This window comes from Artibeus jamaicensis, unplaced genomic scaffold, assembly GCF_021234435.1.
Source record: "Artibeus jamaicensis isolate MK-2021 breed Jamaican fruit bat unplaced genomic scaffold, CSHL_Jam_final contig_466, whole genome shotgun sequence".
NCBI lineage: Eukaryota > Metazoa > Chordata > Mammalia > Chiroptera > Phyllostomidae > Artibeus > Artibeus jamaicensis.
In genome coordinates, this window is record NW_026521844.1 from 15,719,005 (window position 1) to 15,739,550 (window position 20,546).

Here is a 20,546-nt window from a genome sequence, read left to right on the forward strand (position 1 = left end):
ATTATTTAAATTGTCTTTATCTCAATAATAACTTGTATTTTTATAGGAAGTCTTCTAAATCTGTATTAGATTTATTGCTAGGTATTAGATAATTTGTATAGTGATGTAAATATTATTGTTTTTATTTTATTTTGGAATTGTTTTTTTTATAGAGAAAAAAGTTGAAGGTGGTCTCCACTGTTCTCAGTTTTATATGTCTCTTGAGAAAAGGAATTGCTTTTTTATTGTACCTACAGGAAGACAGTATGTGTGCTAAACAAAATTTTGTTGACTAAATAAATGAAGATTTTGCAGGAATGTAGATACTTATGCAGTAAGGGAGCTCCATCCTATGTTTCGATGGTGTTCCTTCTTGTGGCTTTAAGCAGCGTGTCTTTACTCGGCAATAGCTTCCTCTTCTAAAATGGATATGATTTGGCCTAATTTCATAGTGTTAAATTATTTCACTGTAATTATAACTCTCCAGTCTTAATACCAAAGATAAGCATTATCTTCAATAGTAAGATACAAAATATATATAATGAACAGAACCTGCATAAAAACCAATCTTGTCTACAGACTGTCAAATTCTGTCAGACTGACACCTCTGAAAATGTGATCGTACAACGGTACAAATAAGGCAACAATTATCAAGGTTTAAATCTCTCAATACAACACATTTTTAACTGAAAGAGAAACTAACTGTTATAGTTTACATCTGTGACTACAAGAAAAAATTTTGATTCCTTTCATTCAGAATCTTAGACCCTATTTAAAGTTCTGATTATCTTTATTTTCACATATCCCAACAAGTAGGAAAAGCAGACAGGTTGGTAATGGGAATTAGAGCAAGACAGTTTCTGTATGATTAGTCAAATCAAATATTTGGCTCTGTTTCTTGGAATAAGGTATCTGCCAACTGTCAAATGTCAGGCTAGATGGGGTTGGAGAAGAGGAGAGGAAAAGCAGACTGGGAAAGAGGGATTCTTCTGTTTACTTTGTCACATTTCAGCACCATCAATGCACTGTTGTCATGAAGCATCAGTGTCTTTTGTCTAATATTCAGTCCAATCCTACCATCTGGACAATTTGGTTCACTTCTGCAGATTAAAAACCCAGTGTAGTTAGGGTTTATTTTTTGTTATTGCTTAATAATTTTTACTATTTTTCTAACGAGAGAAGAGTTTACCTCTTTCTTATTAGTGCAATCTCTTTTGATTTTAAATGTTGGAGCATGTTACCTTTTCCTCTTTTTTAAGTGTATTTTATTGATTATGCTATTACAGTTGTCCCAATTTTTTCCATTTGATCCCCTCCACCCGGCATCCCCCTTCCCTCCAGCAATCACTCCACACATAGTTCATGTGCATGGGTCACACATGTTATTCTATGGCTTCTCTTTTTCCTATACTACTCTTAACACCCCCTGTCTATTTTGCTCCTATCAATTATGATCCTTCATGCATATACCATTTTCCCCTTTCTCCCCCTCCTGCTCCCAGCTGATAACCCTCTGTTTTACCCCTGTACCTATGATTCTGTCCCTGTTCTTATTGTTTGCTTAGTTTGTTTTTTTTGTTTTTATTTTTTAGATTCAGTTTTTGAAAGTTATGAATTTGTTACCATTTTAATGTTCATAGTTTTGATCTTTTTCTTAAATAAGTTCCTTTAATTTACATGTAATAAGGGCTTGGTGAATTAGCCTTTTAGCTTTACTATGTCTGGGAAGCTTTATCTGCTCTTTCATTCTAAATGGTAGCTTTGCTGGATACAGTAATCTTGGTTGTAGGTCCTTGCTTTTCATCACTTTGAATACTTCTCCCAGCCCCTTCTTGCCCACAAAGTTCACTTTGAGAAATGAGCTGACAGCCTTGTGGGGACTCCTTTGTAGGTAACTTTCTGCTTCTCTCTTATTGTTTGTAATTTTCTCTCTTTATCTTTAATCCTTGGCATTTTAATTATGATGTTTCTTGGAGTGGGCCTATTTGCATCCATCTTGTTTCAGACCCTCTATGCTTCCTGGACTTGCATGTCTATTTTCTTCAACAAATTAGAAAAATTTACTTTATTTATGTTTTTCAAAAAGATTTCCAATTTCTTGTTCTTTCTCTTCTGGCACCTCTATGATGCAAATGTTGGACTTCTTGAAGTTGTCCCAAAGGCTACCTATACTACTACCCTCATTTTTCAGATTCTTTTTTCTTCTTATCATTCTGATTGGTTGCTTTTGCTTATGTTCCAAATCATTGGTATGATTCTCAGCTTCATCCATGCTACTGTTGTTTCCTTGTAAATTGTTCTGTATTTCAATTAGTGGGTCTTTTTTTATGCTGCTGATATCGTCACTAAGATCCTTGAGCATCCTTACAACCAATGTTTTGAACTCTGCATCTGATAGATTGCTTATTCCCATTTTGTTTAGTTCTTTTTCTGGAGTTTTCCTCTGTTCTTTCACTTGGGTCATGTTTCTTTGCATTTTCATTTTGGCAGCCTCCTTGTGTTTATTTCTATGTATTAGGTAGAGTTGCTTTGACTCCATGTCTTGGTAGTATAATCTAATGTAGTAGGTGTCCTGCAGGGTCCAATGGCACAGACTCCCCTATTACCCAAGCTGGGTACTCAAGGCATGCCCTTTGTGTGGGCTGAGTACACTCTCCTCTAGCTGAGCCTTGGCTGCTGTTGGCAGATCAATGGGAGGGATTTTCCCAGGCCAGTCAGCTACAAGGATTTGCTGTGACCACTGATCACAAAACTCCATCCTCCATGTAGGTTCAGCTGTGCAGGGACAGGGTGGCAGTGCTCTGAAGTGGTCTTTAGCTGTCCACAGGGTACTTTAGCTCTGGGGTTTCCCAGGTGGTGCAGGCCAAGGTGAGTCCCCACCTATGTTTGCCCAGGGCCTCCCTTTGTGAGCTATAAAGCAATCTGAGAAGGCCACTACTTGTGCTGGGCTTGGAGATTCCCAGTTGAAGCCAAGCTAGGAAACTAATCTGGCTACTGATAGTGCCTGGCCTGGAGCTCACTGATGCCAGCTATTGTTTGTTTGATAGAATTTAGGAGGCTGTGCAGCATGAGCCAAAAACAGCCATTCATACGGAAAAGCAGCTTCAGTGGCCCCATAAGTTGGGTGGGGCAGAGTCTCTGGGGATCTCCAAGGTGGGTCAGATAATATTAGCCTGGTTGATGGCATCTCAAATATGGCACTGGCCTGCCAGCTCCACGAGACAGTGGGGGAAGGGCACAGAAAAGGGACAATGGCTTCTGCTAGCTCCAATGTCAGATACTCCAGCCTCTCCCAGTACGCCACTGTGCCTTTCAAGCTGCCACCATGGGGCTGATCCTCAGAGGGAGTGAGTATGAGTAGATGAGTTCATGTGTGGGTTTTTTAAGAGGATCTGCTTGGGCCTGTAGAATTTTCTTCTGCTGACTCAATCCCCACTGATTTTTGCAGCCAAAAGTTGCAGGGACTTATCTTCCTGGCACTGGAACCCTAGATGGGGCAACTGGTGTGGGTCAGAGGCTCCTTATTCCTGAGATATCCCTCCTGAATTTTTTTCCAGGTAGTAGAATTATATAATTTATTGTGATATGTATGGACTAATTGGTTCTGTAACTAGTTAGAATATAGACAGCGCTTATCTAACCACTTCATGTTACAGATAAAATAAAACAAAAAGAAAAAGAAGACCTGATCCTGATATTCTGAGAGTTGAAATCACATTTCCAAAGTCACACAACTGATTGAATAGAAGACAGTGACTAGAACACAGATCTTTTTACCCTTAGTCAATTATTTTTATAGTATAATTTTATATGCTAATTACTGGATAATGTCTTTATTGCCTTTCCCTCTCTTTTTTTGAATTGTTGTTCAAGTACAGTCGACTCCATTTTCCCTCTACCACTCTCCCTCACCCCAGCCATCCCTACTTCCCACCCTTCATCCTAACCCTCTTTGGTTTTGTCCATCCACCCTCTATAGATAGTTTTTCTTCATATTGTACAAATCTTCCACCTTTTCCCTCCCAAATTTTCATCCACCACATATGGGTGAGAGACCAGCACAGTCTACATCTGTATCTCCCCTGCTAGTCTCAGTGGCTATGGTTTCTTTAATTATGTAGTTATCAGACTTCCATTAAACTTGATTTCTGATGTTTCTGAGTGATGGTTGTTCTATATTTTAGTTGTAATTGTGATGTAGTTGTGAGAAGTGAAGAGCCATGTCTCCCTATGCCACCATCTTGACTTGAAGCCATAAATTTTCTATATCCACTTTCATGTTTTATATATTTCATCTAAAAAATTCTGATTCCTCTAAGTGTTAATCCATCAAGACTTCTTTTCAGTAGCAAATATAGTGTACATGTTGGGAACTGCCCTGCCTAGTTTCAGAAGCTGTAACCCCCCGTGGCTAAGGCTGAGTGAGCAACCTTCAGACCACAAGCCACTAAGGAAACAAAGCGGTGGGGGTGCTGCTTCTACTCCTTTTTCTTCAACCTGCCTGGCCCCCAATGCTTGATTGGTTAGCTAATGACAGGTAAGATTTGCCAAGGGGGGAATGACCTAAGACAGGCACAATTATGGGGAGCCCCCAAGGAAGGACTTGGGGGGCTAAAGCAAAAGAGGGTGATGGACCCTTGCCCCTTGGCTTTGACGTAGCCTGAGTCCTCATTCTGTCTTCAAGAAGTTTCTCAATCTCTTGGCTGCCTTACTCCCCCTGCCTGACTTAAGCCTGAAACAATGCTGGAGGTGGGTGCAGCTCTGTGCTGGAAAGGTCAGGTTCCCTGGGGCAATCAGGCCTAAGAAAGAATACGTAAAATCCTGTGAAACCTGCTTGGTTTAAGATGCTCTCAATTAAATGATGAGGGTCCAAACAAAAAATGGGTTTGTTCCTCAAAGTTTTATGGCCATTTAGCTATCTGACCCTGACTCAAAGTAAGCCCTCAGAGTTTTTTGTATGTTATCTATTGTTTGATCCTTATTGCCTGACAATGATTAATGAGCTTTACCTGTATTCCTGTGCAAAATGAACCCAATAAAAGCCCATTGAGGAAAAGGCTCTTGGCCCTTCTTCTGTGAGAGATCAGCCACCTTTCCTCCCCAAGCAGATCATGTCTTGGTAGACTTATTCTCCTCTGTGGGAGACTTATTCTCTGCCCGCAGGGCTCCCCCCATGACCAGAGCCCCCCCCACATATACAGGATATATTTCTGAAATCAAACACATAATTTAATCTTTTCTAAGACACAGAGATTTTGTAAAATAAAAATAAAAACAAGAAATTAAACTTACATATGACTTATGCAAATATATGAAAAAATTTGTACTCTTTATCAAAATTGTAATCCAAAAATAACAAATGGTTCTCACTACATTCAATAATATAATATTGTTTAAGCAAAAGGATTTATTTTATTTTATTTTTCAATGAATTCTGAACTTTTTATTGGCCTCCTGCCTTGCCAAGGAATGCCCCACTTCTGCTGCCTTTAATGCCTCAAAACTTCGGTCTGTTGACCTCTGACACCACTTTGCTGTCCACAATCCTGCAGGTCATGGTCTTTTGGGTGGCTTGTAAGGAGTGGTTTTTGCCCAGGGCACCAACAAAATTGAAGTCCTCCCCTTCTTCCAGTAGGCTCCAGCTTGACCTTGATGTTCAGCAGGGCCTCATACACCTGGGCCTGGTGCTGCCCCTCTGCTCGGGTCTGGGTGCAACAGGACTCCAGGTGCAACAGGATCCCATTGAGTTGTTCCATCTGCATGGCATAGCACATCTCCACCTGCCTCACATTGTTCTCCAAACTGATCTTCAGAGTTCTCATTGAGTCCAGCTCAGTCTCAAAAAGGACTATACCATACATCTTAGCATCGTGAGTGCCCTCTCAGCAGCACCTATTTCAGCAGTCTGTGAGGTGACCACTATGGCACTCTCCTCAGTCTGATGGGACCAGTACTTATCTAGCTACTCTCAGTTCTTCTGAGCCAGCTCTTCACACTGAGTCAAGGTATCTGCCATGATTTTGCCAGAGGTTCTGAGATTTGGAGGCATCCAATGCCATGGTCAACCTAGAACTGGTAATCTGGTTTTGTAGAACGTTTACTTCCTCTTTGTAGTTCTTTTTTTATGAAGGGCAATTCCTTCTTCAGAGCCTCAATCTGTTTCCAGCTTCAGCTGAGTGATATTGGTGCCATCAATGAACTTTAGGAGTCCACTGATGTCATTTTCCACAGACTGGCACATGGCCAGTTCCATCTCATTTGACTCTGAAGTCATCAGCAGCAAGAGGGACATTTTCAATCTGCAGATTGATGGGGGTATTATCCACAAAATTTACAAAATATCTGAGCCCTGAGCTCCTCCAGGGTCTTGAAATAATGGCCTCCAGTTTCTGACCTGTAGTTCCTTCTCTAGGTGTTCCTGAATTTTGATCTCCAGTCTCCAATTACCAACCTCCAGGCTTCTCACCCTCTCCAGGTATGAGACCAGGCAGTCATTCAGGCATTGCATAGTCTCCTTCTCACTTGCTATGCCCACCAAACCCCCGCCATCCCTGTAGCCAGGCCTCCAAACCTCCAGCTGTCCCACATACTGGTGGAGTTGGAGACCAAAATCTGTGAACCCAAGCCCCTGGTGCCTGCATACATGCTGGCTGTGCTGTTGGCCACTGGACCAGGTGGCTGGGCAACCACATGGAGCCCAGGGTCTCGTAGCTTGTGGTGAAGCTGTAGCATGTGTTGAAGCTCTTGTTTTTCAAGGAGGAAGGTGAGAAGGTTAGAACGAGGTCTTTTTGTGAGAATGTAAACTTCAGATTTCTTCAGAAGTAAGCTATCTGATGCAGTCCTGTTCAACCATTTTGTAGCATTAAAGTTTTTATATGAAGAATCTAATCAAACAAGCATGTAAAATATAACCAGAGACATTGAAATAAAGAACAAACTGACAGTAGCCAGAAGGGAAGGGGTAAGGTGATAACATGGGGGGGAAAGGGAGAAGGGTTGTCAAGGAATACATATAAAGGACCATGGACAAAGCCAAAGGGAGGAAGGAGGTGAGGACGGGTGGGGAGGGGGGAGTGGTGACAGGAAAATAGAGACAACTGAACTTGAGCAAAAATAAGAAAGATATAAGCAAAAAAAAAAAAGAATCTAATCATTTAAGCAGTTACTAAAAAAATCAAGTTTCTCTAACTTCTCTATTCCAGTATTAACACTCTTTAAAAAAACTAGATATTCCTTCATATATATATATATATATATATATATATATATATATACACACATACATATACATATTTACATTTGATTATATATTGGTTTGGTTGTGCAGTTTAGTGATTATATAATAGAGGGACCCTCCCCCATGGAAATAGGGTAGAGGTGGTGAAGTGCCAAGGGAGGTACATGAGCCTCAGCTGCAGGCAACAGAGAACCAGCTGGGGATGTACTGAAAACCAGGGCAGCAAAGGATTCAGGGGACTGCCTTTAAAAGGAGAGCTCATGCAAACACTAGGCTCATTGTTCTCCCATCTCTCCTGGCTGCCTCCCGGGGTTGGAGTTCCTGGGCCTCAGGCCTTTCTCAATGGTTTGGGAAAGTTGCTGATGCCCCTCCAGGGCTTTCCTGCAACAAAGTTTTTGCTAGGCCCTGAAGAAGGGAGAGAAGCTGTGTGGCCCCTCCCGCTCCCCTGCTTGGGAATCCTCAGTGGCAGTTCCCAGATGCCCGCCCACTGCTGCAACAGTAGTTCTCCTACTCCAGCATGGGACTTGGCCCAATGGCACCAATGTATGGGACAGGGCTTAGCAAACTGGTGCTGGTCATGGAAGCCACATGAGCAGGCAATGGGACCCATGCCCCTCCCCTACATGGAAAGTTGCAGGGGTGCTGATGACTGGACCGGTGCTGTGCGGGTCCTACCTGGCCAGGCACACAGATGCACCGGCATTCAGTGGCTGGAGAAAGAGAACGGTGTACTTTAAGTAAGATGCCTAATACACAGACTCCAAAGAATGCTTGAAGCCAGACAGCACCTGGAAACCAGCTAAGCCACCTATGTTTCTTAAAGGATGATGCCTTTGAATGGGAGAAGAGGATCCTGGGCAATCTTGAACTAAAATGGCAGAGGGTGGCAGGTGACTTTCTTTGGATGTTTTGAAGTAAACAGGCTTTGAGACAGAAACCTGTTATTATTTCAAATTTTATATACTTTCAATAAAAGAGTCTTTCTCCTTTCTGCCAAACTCCATCTCATAGTTTTTGCCTCTTGGCAATGAGTATCAGGAACCCCACTGGTTGTTTGGTTACAGTTAGACAATAGTATACTTTACATAGCTCTCACTTGAGTATTTCCAGTACCCCAACTGGCACCATATATAGTTATCACAATATTGTTGACTATATTCCCTATGGTTGCTTGCTTTTCCATGACTATTTTGTAACTGCCAATTTGTGCTTCTGAGTCCCTTCACCTCTTTTATCTGGTGTCCCTATCCTCACCTCTGGCAACCACAAGTTATCTGTCTGTGTCTACAAGCCTGCTTTATTTCTCTTTGTTCATTTATTTTGTTCTTTAGATTACATATATAAGTGAAGTCATATGGTATTTGTCTTCCTCTGCCTGATTTATTTCACTGAGCATATTATACTCTAGGATAATCCATGCTGTCACAAATGGTAAGAATGCATTCTTTTTTATAACTGAGTAATATTTCATTGTGTATGTATATCACTGCTTTTTTATCCACTCACCTATTAATGGACACTTGAGCTGGCTCCAAATCTTGGCTATTCTAAATAAAACTCCTATAAACATTGGGGGTGCATATATTCTTATTAATGATTCTTGTTCATTGAAGAATGAGTATCTTAAAGAAGCTACTAGTAAATCAGATAACACAAAGACTTAGCCCAGCAAGTATTAAAATTTATTAAAAGACTAGTACAATCACAGTATCACAGGACTGGCACAGAAATAGAAATATAGTTCACCCTCAAATAATAAAGATTTGAATTGTACAAGTCCACTTACATTCAAATTTAAAAAAATAAATATAATGGCCCTGGCTGGTGTAGCTCAGTGGATTGGGCGCAGACCTGTGAAGCAAAGGGTCACCAGTTCAATTCCCAGTCAGGGCACATACCTGCGAAGCAAAGGGTCACCAGTTCAATTCCCAGTCAGGGCACATGCCTGGGTTGCAGGCCAGTTCCCAGTAGGGGACACATGAGAGGCAACCACACATTGATGTTTCTCTCCCACTCTTTCTCTTTTCCTTCCCCTCTCTCTAAAAATAAATAAAATATTTAAAAAAATAAATATAATGTAAAATGTTTTGGACATTTGCAGCAATTTGAAAACACAGACAAATTATTTTTTTTTAAATCTTAAATCCTATATCATGAATACATAAAATATATATCTATAATAGCTTATTTTATCATTTACTATCATCAAATATATACAAATCTATTATAAGTTAAAATTTATCAAAAATTATATACACAAATTATATATAGGCAATACCATTTACAGTTGAGAGAAATGTAAACAAATATAAAGATGCAGTTTAAATCATAACTGCATAAAATTAACAGTAGTGAGTAATGTACTACTGCAATAATTTTGTAGCTACCTCCTATTGTATCAATTTCACTAGGCTACAAAGAAGCAACCATATTGCTGCTTCTTCATTATCAATGCATGGATACCTATACATAAATACAAATTTTTCCACATTATCTATCCATTTTTGATGTCTAGAATTTCTAAAACTTATACTATCTACAGTGTTTTGTATTAGATAATATTGATGTAGGCTCTGACACAGGATTCATCTGATAAAAAGACAATGTAAACTTAGAGCATTGATAAATATAATACATAACTGTAAAAGTATTTCATCTTTCTTATGATTTTCGTAATAATATTTTACTTCCCTTGGCTTACTTTAGTGTCAGACTACAGCACATAATACAAATTGCCTTGGCCCGCGAGGCAGTCAACGGGTCCGCCGATATACCTGTAACGGATGAAGGGGGGTGGGACAGGAGGCGCGAAGAATGGCAGCAAGACAAAGGATTCTGATCAAGCTGCAAATTTTATTTCAAAATGGAGGGAGTTATATAGAGGAGGGCAGTGGAGGAAGTGCAGTGGATAGGTGGCTTCAAAGCGTGCTCTAGCCTGCGATTGGCCGGGGGGTGCATGGCGGGCGCGTGATCAAGGCACTGATTGGTGTGCCACCCGCATGTCCAGGAGGGGGAGTTCTATGGCTCCTAATCGCAGCATCCTGTTATTCAGGCGCAACCTTCAGGTCGGATTGTATCAGCCTGTTTCAGGCTTATCCCAGCCCCCAACAACAAATAACATACAAAATAGTGTATGTTGACTATTTATATCATCAGTAAGTCTTCCAGCCAACCTTAGGCTATTAGTAGTTATGGTTTGGTAAAGTCAAAAGTTTATGCAAATTTTTGACTTTGCAAGAGATCATCTCATTTAACCCCAGCATTGTTTAGCATCAAATAATATTTATCAATGGAACAGAGTTAAATGTAGAAACAGATAAAGTCTATATAGGGACTTAATGATGTACACAAGATGCTAAGTACAATTTATATTGGGAAAATTATGTCTGACTCTACTATACATTATATATAAAAAGTAAATTCTTCATGAATTAAAAACAATATGTAAAAATGGTAAAGATATTCAAAAATAGAAAAATTTAAAACATGAGTACATAATTAATTCACAGTAAGAATCCAGAAATCATGAAAGCAGCAATCTACATATTAATTACATAAATATAAAAACCCTATTTGACAAGTCATAACAAAATAAAAAAAAAGGATTGATAGAGCAGGAGAAAATGATTGTAAACAAATATTAGATAAAGAGTTAATTTTCTTAATATGCATAATGCTTCTACAAATTACTAAGACAGGTAATACAGTTTCTTTTGTTTTTAAAAGCAATGAAGTTAACAGGTATTTCACTGTAATACAGATTAAATATGAGAAAATATTATTAGTCCTCAGAAAAGTGAAATTGATATAACAGATGCTACTTACATCTATTGGGTTGGAAAAATAATAATAATAATAATAAAAGCATCCAAACTTGCTACAGTTGTGAGTACACTTAGGAATGTAAATAACTACAAGGTTTTGAAAACATGATGCAGTATTTAAATAACTATTATTGAACGTTTAACTTTACTTTAACATTTAACTTAGTATTTAAATAATTTAAATAATTATTTTTAAAATATGTAAAGCATTTGACTCAACTTTCCCACTTCTTAGTATTTATCACATAGGAATAAAACTACCAGTATTAAAAGATAAGTGTTCCAAGATATGTATTAGAGCATTTTTAGTAATAGAAAAATCTTGAAACAAACTTAATTTTCCCCCAAATTGGAATGCTAAATGGAACATCTATTGATACTTGGTATATATGTAACATTGATTATTATGCAGCTATTAACACAAGCTAAGTTGACATATATATTGCCTTGGAAGGATAGCAACACTATATTGTTAGATCAAAGAGCAAGCTATAGAATGAATGTGTGTTATGCATGTTTAGGTGTGTGTAGCAATCTGACTTTTAAAACATGTGGACATAATGTTTGAAATGTTCTATACACAAAATAAAATGTATGTAAGTTCAAAAGTCAATTTATTATTAATGGTTATAATGGATATTGGAAAAAGAAACCACTGTTAATTTTATTTTAAATAATCTATTTATTTTTAAATGTTAGCAATTGATTATTTTGTAACTTCGACCACTGAGAAAAAGAAGCAATGAATTATTTCTAGTTTTTAACTTTATAAATGGTAAAAATAATTTGGTTAGCTGGTAAAAGTGCTGGTACCAAGACTCAATAACAGGTATTTATGTCTACAAGTCTATGTACTTTTTAATTCATCCCCTTGTTTCTTGACTCTGTGTTGGTTTTTTCAGACTGAAAATTGGGTGATTTAAGTTGGCTGTGTATTGATCCACTTTATGTTTCTTTGATGTGTAGACTCAGATATAGGGTGAAAGTTTTAGGTACTTCAGAGAATCACAAAGATAAGAGGACTTCTAATGATTTAATGTCTTTCCTTTTTAATCAAGAAAACCTAGGAAGTAGAAATTCAATTTTCAACATGGCTTAGTGGTTCAAACCAAGTGCTTTGGAGTCAATATATAGCATCATTACCCAGCTAAGTCATTTACTAACAAAATGACATTCACTACTGAACACCACAAAATCTTCCACCATTTTCAGCCATTCAGGCCAAAAAAACAGGCAAACGAACAAACAAAAAACACAACTCACGTGTATCTTCAAGTTCCCCTTTCTTAACACTCCACCTCAAATCCATCAAGTCCTGCTAATTTGACTTCCAGAATATCTTTAATTAACTTGTGCCTTCCACATCCGCTGTAAATAAATACAGGCTACCCTCATATTTTGCTTCATCTATTGCTGTAGCCTACCAAAAGTTGACTTCTTTTCACTCCTGCCTTTTTCAAATTCATTGTTTGTAATATTCTCTACTTTTAAAGGTACATCAGATCAAGTTACTCCTCTGCTTAAAAGATCTACATGGAGGATAGCTCTCAGAAAAAAAGTACATGCTTTACCATGTTCTACAAAGCCCTTCATCACCTGGTCCTACCAAATGCTCTGGTCTCATCACTCAAACACACTCACTAGTCCAGAGTTAAGTTCCTTAGGTGTGCCAAGTTATTTTATGGTTCAAGGCCTTTCCCCTCATTTTTTCCCATACTTGAAAGTCTTTTTCTTCACTGTTCTCATAAGTGTTGCATTTTTACTCTTCAGGTCTTACATTAAACTTTACTTCCTTGTGGTACCAGCGATCAGAAGTCTGAAATGGGTTTTACTGGACTGCAATCAAGGACCTGAGAAGGCTGAATTCCTTCTGGATCTAGCAGAGAATTCATTCTTTTGCCTTTTCCAGCTTCTAGATTCTGTCTTTACTCTTTGGATACTGTCCACTTAATACATCTTCAATGTTAGGAGTTTAGCAACTTCAAATCTTTCCTTAGCTTTGACCATCACACCTCCCTTTTTTAAGGATGCCTGTGATTACACTGGGCCCATCCAGATAATCCAGAATGACCTCCCATCTCAAAATCCTTAATTTACTCACATCTGCAAAATCCTTTCTCTAACATAAGGTAACATTTTCAGGCTCTGGGAATTAGGAAGAGTATAATTTTGATAAACATTATTCCAATTGCTACATATTTGATCACTTTGATATTTTCTGACTTCTCCCTTTACTTGTAAGACTATCCAATATATTGGGTTAGCCAAAAATTTTGTTTGGTGTTTCGTCCATAAGATAGCTTTAGTGGTGCTTAGTTGTCTAACTGTACGAGGTATTTGAAACAATTTTGTTAGATTGTATTGTGACAGTTTTCATATCCGTGTGAGCTTAAAAAAACTTATCAAAATTGCTGGATTTTTGTGTAGCCATTTTAATATTGAAGACGAAAGATAAAAATATGCAAAATTTTCAGCATATTATGGTTTATTATTTTAAGAAAGGTTGAAAGGCAAAAAATGATTTGTGCAGTGTGTGGAGAAGGTACTGTGACTGACTGAATGTGACAAAAGTGGTTTGCAAAGTTTCATGCTGGAGATTTCTTGCCGGACAATGCTCCATATTCGGGTAGACCAGTTGAAGTTGACAGCAATCAAATTGAGACACTAATTAAGAACAATCAGTGTTATACCATGTGGGAGATAGTCAACATACTCAAAATATCCAAATCAATACAGTTATTGGTAAAAAGAAAAAATGTCTTTTATTTTATGGAAAAACTAAACAGAATTTTTGGCCAACCCAATACTATATTTTTAATTCAGATATAGATTTTTTCTGGAAAAATCTAATATTCTCTATCTTTTCTTTTAATTATTCAATGTTTTTAATTTAAATTTTAGTTTTCAATTATTGCTTACATTCCATATTATTTTGTATTAGCTTCAGATATACAACCTAGTGGTCAGACAATCAAAGACTTTACTAAGTGTTCCACTCAACATTTTCAATACCCACCTGCCACCATACATAGTTGCTACAATATTATGGGCCATGTTCCCTATGCTAAACTTTACATCCCTGTGACTGTTTCATAACTATCAATTCGTACTTCCTAATTCCTTCCCCATTTCACCCATTCCTGTAAGGCTCCTCCCTTTTGTCAAGTTCTTGAACATATTAAGAGCTGCTTTAAAGGCCTTCTCTGCTAATTTCAGTACCTGAATCATCTTTTACCGTTAGCTGTTTCTTTATCTTGACTATGAGTCATATTCTCTTATAAACTTAGGTAACATGTTCAGAGACCATGGATTTAAAATGTCCTCTGAAAAATGTTGGCATATTCTAGCAAACAGTAAAATGACTGACTAATCACACACACCTTCTGGGGCCTGTTTTATACTTTATAGAGATGAGACAACATGGATTTTACTCTTATTCTTAAGTTGAATCCTTTATTCCTTGCAAATAGATTTTCTTCCTAAAATATGGCCTTCTTGTGATTTCAGTAGAAAGCCTGGTATTTTTGTGTTTCCTCTATAATTTAACAAAACTCAAAATCCTCCCTTTTCCTCCTTGGCAGTGGGGAGCAGCTGAAATTCTGCTCGTCTTTTTTCAAACTTCATGCTGTCCTTTTCTGCTTGGCTTCTCTGAGTATTCTTCGAATACATTGAATTACAAGACAAATAGGGATTTGAAGGGAGATTATATAAGTATGGCATTCTTTTTGCTTTGCCTCTCTCCTCAGCTCAATCAAATTCTGTTCAGTTCTCCAGCTATTTTTATCAGTCCCAACCTTCATCTTCTGGCAGGTCATAGTACTCTGTTACTTTCACCGCCCTCAGTGAACCATATTCCCCTTTATTTATGCTCTTGTGTACTTCACTTCCCTTTTATTTCTCTATTGGTCCTGTGACTGCTTTGACCAATAAAATGTGAAAGAAGTGATGTTTTAACATCTTTAAACCTAGGAATTATGAAAATTTGCCAAGTTCTATTTCTCTGGGGGTGCCATATAAGAAGTCAGCTATTCTGAGACTGTCTTCTTGTGACATGATCAACCTTCCCAGATAAAGAAATGGCCACAAGATCCCAGTCATCAAGTGTAGCTGCATTCCCAGCTAAGAATGAGCAGCCAACTTGAATGTCATGTAAACGAGCTATTTTATTTCTTTATTTTAATTCACTGATTTTAGAAAGGAAGGGGGAAAGAGAGAGACAGACATTGATTTGTTGTTCTACTTATTTATGCATTCAATGGTTGCTTCTTGTATGTACCCTGATCAGAAGTGAAACTCGAAAACTTGATGTATCAAGGTGATGCTTTAACCAACTGAGCTACCTGGCCAGGGCTTTAAATGAGCCATTTTAGATGTAGGTACCCTAGTCCCACTGGAGTTGTCCCAGGTGACACTACCTGGAGCAATGATAATATGCTCTCACCAAGCCCTGCTCAACATGTGAAATTTATTTTTTTCTAAATATTTTCATTGAAAAATAAATAATATGCATTTCTATTTTTTAGTTTAATCTTTTAAATTTTATCATATTTTGTTGTTCAGTTACAGTTCTCCCCATTTCCCCCCACTACTCTCCCCTGCATTACCCAGTCCCCTCTCACATTCAATCCTGCCTGCATTGTCTTTGTCTATGGGTCCTTCATACACGTGGCTTGGCTTGACCCTTCCTCTGCTTTTCCCCATTACCTCCTGCCCCAAACCTCTGGTAACTGCAAACCTCTGGTAACTGCAGGTTTGTTCCTTATTTCCATGTCTCTGGTTCTATTTTGCTCACTTATTTTTGTTGATTAGGTTCCACTTATAGGTGAGATCACAAGGTATTTGTCTTTTACCGCCTGGCTTACTTCACTTAGCGTAATGCTCTCCAGATCTATCAAAGGGTAAGAGCTCCTTCTTTCTTTCTGCTGTGTAGTACATGTACTACATTTTTGATCCATTCATTTATTGATGAGCACTTAGACTTTCTAGCACTTGGCTATTATAAATAATGCTGCTATGAACATTGGGGTGCATAGGTTCTTTTGAATTGGTGTTCCAAAATTTTTAGTGTATAATACCAGCAGTGGAACTGCTGAGTCAAAAGGCAGTTCCATTTTTAGTTTTTTGAGAAAATTCTATCCTGTTATCCACAGTGGATACGACAGTATTTATTCCCACCAACAGTGTACCAGGGTTCCCTCTTCTCCACAACCTCACCAGGACTTGTTTGTTAATTTATTTATTATGGCTATTTTGACCAGTGTGAGGTGGTATCTCATTGTGGTTTTAATTTGCATCTCTGTGATGGCTAATTATGCTGAGCATCTTTTCATATGTCTCTGGGCCTTTGTATGTCCTCCTTGAAAAAGCATCTGTTCATGTTCTTTGCCCATTTTTAATTGAATTTTTATCTTCCTGTGTGGAGATATGTGAGTTTTTTATATGTTTCGTAGATCAAACCATGTATGAGGTATTATTGGCAAATATATTTTCCCATGTTTGGTTCCCTTTTCAGTTTGCTAATGTTTCCTTTAGACATGGAGAAACTTTTTAATTTGATGTCATCCCATTTGTTTATTCTTTCCTATTTATTCCTTGCTCTAGAGGACATATTGATAAAAATATTGCTGTGTGAAATATCTGAAATTTTCCTGCCTGTCTTCTCATGTAGGACTTTAATGTGTTGTGACTTATATTTAAGCCTTTTATCCACTGAGTTAATTTTTGTGTATGATGTAAGTTGGTGGTTGTGTTTCATTTTTTTTGATGCAACTGTTCAGACTTCCCAACACCACTTGTTGAAGAGGCTATTTTTACTCTATTTTATGTTCCTGCCCCATTAGTTAAATATTAATTAACCATAGAGACATAGGTTTATTTCTGGGCTCTCTATTCTGTTCCACTGATCTATGTATCTGTCCTTATACTAGTACCAGACTGTTTTGATTACCATGGAGTTCTAATACAGTTTTATATCAGGTATTGTGATACCTCCTGCTTGTTCTTTTTTCACAAAATTGCTGAGGCTGTTCTGGGTCATTTATGGTTCCATATAAATTTTTAATTATTTATTCTATGAAATACATCATTGGTATTTTAATTGAGATTGCATTGATTCTATACATTGTTTTGGATAATACAGATATTTTGATGGTGATAATTCTTCTAATCCATGGACATGGTATATGCTTCCATTTATTTGTGTCATCCTTAATTTCTTTCTTCAGTGTTCTGTAGTTTTCTGAGTACAGATCTTTTACATCTTTGGTTAGATTTATTCCTAGGTACTTTATTTTTCTTGTTGCTATAGCACATGAGATTTTTCCCCCTAATTTCTGTTTCTGATATTTCCTTGTTGGTGTACAAGAATGACTTCAATTTCTGAATATTGGCTTTATATCTGTCTATTTTGCCAAATTAACTTATTCAGTCCAGTAGTTTTCTGGTAGAGTCTATGGGGTTTTCTATGTACACTATCATGTCATCTGCAAACAGTGAGAGCTTTACTTCCTCCTTTTCAATTTGGATGCCTTCTATTTATTTTTCTCATCTGATCACTGTGGCTAGATCTTTCAATACTATGTTGAATAGAAGTGGTGAAAATAGACGACACCCTTGGCTTGTTCCTGATCTTAGTGGGGAAGCTTTTAGTTTTTGCCTATTGAGTACGATTTGCTGTAAGTTTCTTGTATGTGGCCTTTCTCATGTTGAGGTACGTTCCCTGTGCTCCCACTTTGCTGACACGACCAAACCACCCCCGTTCTTAATCATCAAAATTAAACGGAAAAAGGCTCACCCAACAGGGTGAAAAGAAAAAAAATATATCCCCTAACTGTAAGAAGAAAACCCATTATCTAATGCTTTTCCAGCATCTATTGATATGATCATATGATTTTTGTCTCTTTTTATGTGATGTGTTATGTTTTTTTTTGATTTACAAATATTGTACCATCCTTGCATTCTTGGAATGAATCCCTCTTGATCATGGTGTATGGTCTTTTTCATGTAAAGCTGGATGCCGTTTGCCAATATTCTGTTGAGGATTTCATTGTCTATGTTCTTTAGCGGTATCGGCCTCTAGCTTTTGTTGTGAGTTTATCTGGTTTGGGGATTAGAATGATGCTGGCCTCATATGAAGAGTTTGAGAGTCTTCTCTCTTCTTGGGTTTTTGGAATAGTTTGAGAAGGATAGGGGTTAGCTCTTCCTTAAATGTTTTGTAAAATTCTTCTGTGAAACCATTCAGTCCAGGGAATTGTGTGCCAGGAGTTTTTTTATTACTGCTTCAATTTCACTAGCTTAGTCTGTTCAGGTTTTCTGCTTCTTCTTGATTCACTTTTGTAAGATCAAATGTTTCTACAAAGTTGTCCATTTCACACAGGTTTTAAAATTTCTTGGCATATAGTCATCTGTAGTAATTTCTTACAATCCTTTGTATTTCTGTGGTATCAGTTGTAATTTTACTCCTTTCATTTCTGATTTTATTTATTTGAGTCCTCTCTCTTTTTTTGTTGATACATTTGGGTAAAGGCTTGTCAATTTTGCTTATCTTTTTAAACAAACAGCTCAGAGATTTATTGATCCTTTGAATTGTTATTTTAGTCTCTATGCCATTTAGTTCTGCTCTGATCTTGATTATTTCCTTTCTTCTACTTACTCTGGGCTTTGTTTGTTGTTGTTCCTCCAGTTCTTTTAACTGTAGGGTTAGGCTGTATATTTGAAATGTTTCTATCTTTTATCGATAGTCCTGTACTGCTCTGAACTTCCCTCTCGGGACTGCCTTCATGGTGTCCCATAGATTTTGGACTATTTTGTGTTCATTTTTACTTGTTCCAGAAGCTTTCAAATTTGTTCCTTGATCTCATTATTAACCCATTCAGTCTCCATGTATTTGAACATTTTCAAGTTTTTTCCTTGAGGTTCGTTTCTAGTTTAAAGCTCTTATGGTCCAATAAAATGCTTGATATGATTTTAATTTTCTTGAATTTGTTGAGGCTTGTTTGTGTTTTATCATGTGATCCCTGAACATGATCCAGGTGCATTCGAAAAGAATGTGTATTTTGCTTCTTTGGGATAAAACTTTCTGTATATATCAGTTAAGTCCATTTGAGCTAGTGTATTGTCCAGTGTCACAAAATCCTTGTTGATATTTCATTTGGAAGATCTGTCCATTGTTGACAGTATGGTGTTAAAATCCCCTACTGTAAATGTATTGCTGTCTGTCTTTCTTGAAGTCCTCCAAAAGTTTCCTTATATATTTGGGTGCTCCTATGTTGGGTACATACATGTTTACAATATTTATGTCTTCTTGATGGATTCTTCCCTTGAGTATTATGAAGCATCCTTCTGTGTCTCTTGTCATGGTCTTTGTTTTGAAGTCTATTTTGTCTGATCTGGCTTTTTTTTCTGTCCTTTTGCTTGGAATATTTTTTCCAACCTTCACTTTCTGTCTGTATAGGTAATTTGTTCTGAGACGGGTCTCTTATAGGCAGCATATGTGCAGGTCCTGTTTTCTTACCCATTCAGCTACCCTATATCTTTTGATTGGAACATTTAATTCATTTACATTTAAGGCTATTATTGATAAGTAATTATTCATTGTCATTTTCCCTTTTGCACCTGTGTTTCTCTCTCTCTCACTCTTTTTCTTTATCTTCTTAAAGCAGTCCCTTTAGCATATATTTCAATGCTTGTTTGGTAAAGGTATATTCTTTTAGCCTTCTTTTGTCTTAAGAGCTCCTTAATCTCCCCTCATTTTAGATGAGAGCCTTGCTGGGTAGAGTAGACTTGGTTGCAGGCCCTTGCTTCTCATTACTTGGAATATTTCTCACCATTCTCTTTTGGCTTCCCTTTTCTGTTTAGAAGTCAGCCCTAGCCCTATCTGAGCTCCCTTGTATGTTATTTCCTGTATCTCACTTGCTGCCTTTAAGATTTTCTCTTTGTCTTTGAATTTTGCCATTTTAATTATGATGTGTCTTGAGTGGGCCTCTTTGGGTTCATCTTGTTTGATACCTTCTGTACTTCCTGGACTTGTATAACTTTTTCTTTAATAAAATTAGAGAAGTTTTCCATCATTACTCTTTCAAACAGTTTTTTCTATCCCCTGTTCCTCTTCTTTTCTTCCTGGTATCCCTGTTATATGGATATTATTACATAAAAATAGAGATCACTTTATGAATTTCCATGTCATCCTTGCACAGGTGCCATGCTGATCTTCTTTGTATGGTTCCAATTTTAGTACATGTGCTGCCAAAGTGAGCACTATATTCACTTTGAAAAATCAAATAACATAAGCTACATAAATAAAAATTGAAATTACACCTATGCTGGTCACACACACCTATTTCCCTCCTAAAATTAATTTCCAGTGATTCATGGATTAGTGTATATCTTTCCAAATAATTTTACATATATGTATGCATTCATATAAGCTCATATATATTCATTTGTAAGTCAAGTTATGTAAAAAGTACTATCTGTATCTTCATATGTACACAGCTATAGTTATATAC

At 37.4% G+C, this 20,546-nt stretch overlaps 1 non-coding gene and 1 pseudogene across 1 annotated transcript; both read right to left on the reverse strand.

Moving 5' to 3' along the window:
- Positions 1 to 5,468: 5,468 nt before the first annotated feature.
- On the reverse strand, positions 5,469 to 14,309 carry LOC128627746 (keratin, type I cytoskeletal 18-like; annotated as a pseudogene).
- A 5,880-nt stretch (positions 14,310 to 20,189) lies between these two features.
- On the reverse strand, positions 20,190 to 20,296 carry LOC119055984 (U6 spliceosomal RNA). The gene has a single exon (XR_005083802.2). It is a non-coding gene; the product is annotated as a U6 spliceosomal RNA (small nuclear RNA).
- Between the last annotated feature and the right edge of the window lie 250 nt (positions 20,297 to 20,546).